At 32.7% G+C, this 5,361-nt stretch overlaps 1 long non-coding RNA gene across 1 annotated transcript; it reads left to right on the forward strand.

The window, feature by feature from the left end:
- Window positions 1-1,084: 1,084 nt before the first annotated feature.
- On the forward strand, window positions 1,085-5,122 carry LOC143066415 (uncharacterized). Its single transcript, XR_012975606.1, has 2 exons — window positions 1,085-1,534; window positions 4,837-5,122. It is a non-coding gene; the product is annotated as an uncharacterized LOC143066415 (long non-coding RNA).
- The last annotated feature ends 239 nt before the right edge of the window (window positions 5,123-5,361 follow it).

Raw genomic sequence — 5,361 nt, forward strand, 5'->3', positions numbered from 1 at the left:
GTGCTTACTAAAATACAAGTAGGTATCTTAAATGAGTTTTCACATCTGGTCAAATAAGATAAATCACTGATTTTGATTGGAGCTCATATTCTTATATGTATGCCTGCTTGTTGCAGTGCTATTTGCCGTTGGTCGTTGCAATATGCTTTTAAGCAAATAAGGACGAGTTGCATTACTGACATAAGACACCTGTACATCCGAGGCCAAAGAAAGAGGATGGAAACAACAACAATTAATGGCCACTGTATGGGATTTAACAATGAGCAAACCCCATACCATACAATAGTTATTAAAGCCCACAGTATGAAAAAAATCATCAGATATACCAGACTTTGATTTGGTATGATAGATGCGTGTGAATGAATACAAAAGAGAAAACTGGCATCTCACATTTTTTTTTATCTTGTATTGAACTCGCGGTTTACTATAAAATAGTTGAGTATATTTATAGAAGTATATTGGATGCATTCATTTCCTTGTGTACTAATTTTCGTGGATTGAGGAAAAAATGAATATACGTCGATATTTAACTTCGTGGTTGTGCTAATATCCATAGAAAATTTAACACTTTGCTTAAAATTTATATTGGTGGAGGAAATTTACCCACGAAATTGACGAAAAATGGTATGCTATTAAAAATGTATTAATAACATGATTGCCAATGAGACTGCTTTCCACCAAAGACCAAATGACAGAAACAAAAAGTCACCGTATAGTTTTCAACAATGAGCAAAACCCATACCGCATAGAAAGCTTTTAAAGGCACCGAATTCAGTAATGACAGATTTTAATCAATTCAAACTATAAAACTAACGGTCTGATTCATGTAGCAAACAATACACGTAAAACAAGTATGATATACAGCAACAAACGACAACCACTGAAGTACAGAATCATCGTCAAAAACACAAAAAGAGAAACACCATATACGGAGCACATAATAAAACACAGGATTGTCTTGAATATACAGTGGGGAAGTTTATACGAGGTGTTAAAAGAATGATTAAAATTACATCGTTTTTGTTTCAAAAGATTATACAGGGGACATTCGCGTAATAAGTATTCGTCATCCTCAACTTTTAAATTAACCAACATATAAAAAAGATGGTGTGGTATGATTGCCGATGGAACAACACTTCACAAGAGACCAACTGATACATAAATTAACAATTTTATGTCACCGTACGACCTTCAACAATGACCAAAGTCCATATCGCATAGTTAGCCTTTTTTACATATATATCTTTGTGATCCTCTACAATGCTGGAGTTAACTTTTATCTGATTTCGCTAAAATCCTAACAATGATATAGAAAAAGTTCACATAATTTATACTTTAATTATGTATGTATATGACATAATTTCTTATACAGACGATATACTGGATGAAAAACGAATTAATTCCAAGAGCTGAGTAATTCTAGTCATTTCGGTTAAACAACAATAGTATTACTTGAAACCAAGTTGTAATATTGTCATGTTGTCTACATAAGACTGTCAATCGATTTCCTCATTTGCAAAGAGAATAACAGGAGGTTGGTTGTTGAAAATGTACTGAAATTTAAGTGTAATCACGAATTGGAAAGCACGAATTATGAGTTGATGGCAGCAAATGTATGTCATTACAATAAAGTTACAAAACAGTAGCTTTAAAAAAAAATGATAATTATTATTTCGAAATTTTTTTTTTGCGGTTGGAGACCTATTCGATATCATATTTTATCAAAATATAAAAAATGACTTTGAATTATGAACAAACTAAACAGTTAAGTCTGAATATAAAAAGTAAAATCACAAAAATACTGAACTCGAAAGAAAATTCAAAACGGTAAGTCACTAATCAAATGGCAAAATCAATTTTAAAGCTCAAACACATCAAATGAATGGTTAATAACCGTCATATTCCTTACTTGGTAAATGCATTTTCTTGTGTAAAAATGGTGGACTAAACCTGATTCTAAAGCTTGCGAAACCTCTCACTTGTACGACAGTCGCATCAAATTAAATTATATTGACAATGATGTCCGAACAAAACGAACACAATAGGTATTAATGTCACAAATAAGGGGTACAACAGCAACATGAGCCCCATTAAAGTTTTCCGGAAATACAAGCATGTCATACTCCACATGTGGCACCCGTCGTTCAGGATAAACATATTTTTGAAAGAGTTACGGCCAACTTTACAATTTGGTTTACAGTTATGGAATACATTCGATCACTGTTTTGTTAAAGTAGTCGTAGCTATTTTTCGACAACAATATCGGGTCTTCGAAGTTTTCTTCTTAAAATAATCACTATGATAGGTACCAAAAAAGAAGCAGGATAAACTAAACTTACTCCTTTGTAACAGTTCACTTCTAGATTTTCAAAGTGTATGTGGTTTTTTTTTTCTTTAGATCAGTTTAATGTAACTTCGTACTCTTTATTTATTCAATGTCCTTTTTATTTTATGGAATATGATTTTCTTTGTCGTTTGTTGCTAAATTTCATTGTTTTTCTTAAATTGTTTTGTACACATATCAGGCCACTAGTTTTCTCAATTAAATGGTTTCATATTTATCATTTTGACACATGTCATGTGGAGGACGTACGGTGACCTACAATAATTCCTTCCTGCTACGTCATTTGGTCTATGCTGGACATATTATTTACATCGTTGTTTATGTCTGACATATGAACACGTCTTTTTTTTTAGTCTGCTCTCCAACCTTAACCTTTCTGCCAAGGTTACAGAAAATAAGCAGATTGGTATAACTAGTATCGAGTATGTGTCTTCGTAAATGAATAAACATGATTACATGTACGACTTAAGCCACAGAGAGTAATTGTTAGGAAAGACGCGTGTCACATTTTGAGCAGGATATAACACATAAAATCACCACCGGTTTTTAGAGGAATTCGTGTTGTTCGGTCTTAAGTTTTCTATGTTGTGTTTCGTGTGCTGTTGTTTTGTCTTCTTTTTTTGCCGTGGCATTGTCCTTTTGGTTTTGTTAGCTATCGTCCCTTTTTTTTTTATTAAAAGACACTTTTTTGGGTGGAAAAGGGGGTGAAATTAACATAAAATATAATACCATTAACTCATCAACAGAACAAAATACTATTTACTGTAACTTTGTTTTGTGAATTTTACGAAAGTGCAACACACTGAGTAATCACGTTTTGCAGAAAGAACAATTTTATAAGATGCCTTCATAATAATAATTTCAACAGGTAGGAATCATTTAATTATCATATGTGGTATTCCAATTATTACGTTTAGTGTCATTTGAAAAGGACGAGACTGCAGTTAAGGTACACATGTGAATCGGGGAATTAGCAATATGGCTCTAGTTTATTCTTAAATCTCACTGCTTCTGAAATAACTTATTTGATTTTAGTTGCCCCTTTCGGTGAATTTTTAATGACTATATGAGTTTTGAGTATTTCAAATCATTTCAAATCAAATAGTTATAGTGCCTCCAATTTGTCAATAAATATTCATACATATCAAGTTCTATGACAAACTAGTTGTTTTTTTTTTTGGTATGCATTTTCAGACCAAGTGCTCGTGTTATGTCAAAGCATTTTCCTTTTCTTTTTTAAATATAATTATCAAGTAACACTGAAATGTATTGAAATAAATTTATTGAACGAAACAAATACTCTAGATAAAAATGTCAAATTGATTATAATAAATAAATACAGTCAGTGACTTGTAGAGCATCATTACCACCAATTGGAACCCCATCCACCTCCATTACCGCCTCCTCCCCATCCTCCGCCACTCCCACCTCCTCCTCCTCCACCACCACCGCCACCACCATTGCTACTTCCGCTTCCGCCACCACCATCTCCTTTACTCACGACACAGTGCTTCTTACCATTCACTACAGTGCAACCAAAACCATTTCCTGAAGTACTAGCACTGCCTGATTGTACATTACCAGAAACAGAGATCGAAGCTGTATACACAGTGCCAATCAATAATGCAAATAGTGTTGTATAATACAGCATTGCTCTGAGGAAAAAAACACATATATAAATGTAATACTCCGAAGCATCTTATGCATGATGAAGTCACCAAAGTGGCGAAAAACAGATATTTAAGGTATGACTGTAATATTTTTTCTGTCTATGAAGAAATAACATAAAAAATTTGGTGTACACTGAATAACGCGCGTAGTGGGTTATTTAACAGTGTGCACCACATTTTTTTTATGTTATTTCGAATAGACAGAAAAAATATTAAAGTCATTTCTTATAATTTAATTCTAAATTCTATTTTAAACCGTAGAAAACCATTAAAAACGTTGATGACGTCACGGTCACATGACTAAATTATGTCTATGGGCTCATAACAAAATAACGCCAGCCAATCAGAAGACGCGTTACATCCAAAATTAAATTATGCTTGCATGTATATATAAACATTGGTTAATCATGCAAAATGTTGGCAATTTTGCATCTTTGAAATATGTATGGCTTACGTTTTTTACGTCATTAAAATCAGACCAGAACTGAAGTATCAGCTACTGGTCGGATGGTACCTTAACGACAGACAGTCGATCAGCGGCACCGATCATATGTTTGTTATGCTTACAAGCCATTTTTCGTGAATAATCTTTCGACGAACATACAAGACAAGACACGAAATATTTCCTAGTGAACCTTTTTGACAGTAATTCAGGCTAGATTTTTTAAATTTCTAAATAACAGACATACATAATAAGAAAATACATATTTACCTGAATGCAAAAATTTCTGTATATGAATTTTCTTGTGTGAATGTTTACTGAATAAATTGTTTCAACAGTCCAATTAATTTAAACTGTACCATGTTTTTATTTGTTTGCAGGTATAGGAAGATATTTGTTCGATAAATCATAAAGATGTTTTAGGGGAGGAGCCAGTGTGAACTGTAATTTCAACTTAGCTAAGTCATGTCGTAAAATAAACAGTGCTTTCTATTGAAAATGTGCAGTTACTAAGAGATACATTCAGTGAAATTGATCAAGAATGTGAACAATAAGACTTCTTTTCTGAAAGGACGTGGAATATATATTTTAATGCTTGAATTATACTACGTGATTATACAAGATTATACAACACCATTTGGTTATCATGTAAAGCGTTCTAAAAGAGTTTGCTTTAGTGAATTATTTATATCATTTATGGAAACTCTACATAAGGGAAAATAAACATGTGTAACACGTAATTGATGGGTAACTGAGATTTTTTGATAAGATTGTAGAGGAATCCGTCAATGATTTCACTTGTCTGCTTTATTTCTTTTTTTTTGTTTTATCAGTAGAAACTATGGCTCTGCAATTACAACAAAGCCCGACATTAAAGGTATTCGGAAAATTTGATTGAAACCGGT

Source organism: Mytilus galloprovincialis, chromosome 3, assembly GCF_965363235.1.
Source record: "Mytilus galloprovincialis chromosome 3, xbMytGall1.hap1.1, whole genome shotgun sequence".
Taxonomy (NCBI): domain Eukaryota; kingdom Metazoa; phylum Mollusca; class Bivalvia; order Mytilida; family Mytilidae; genus Mytilus; species Mytilus galloprovincialis.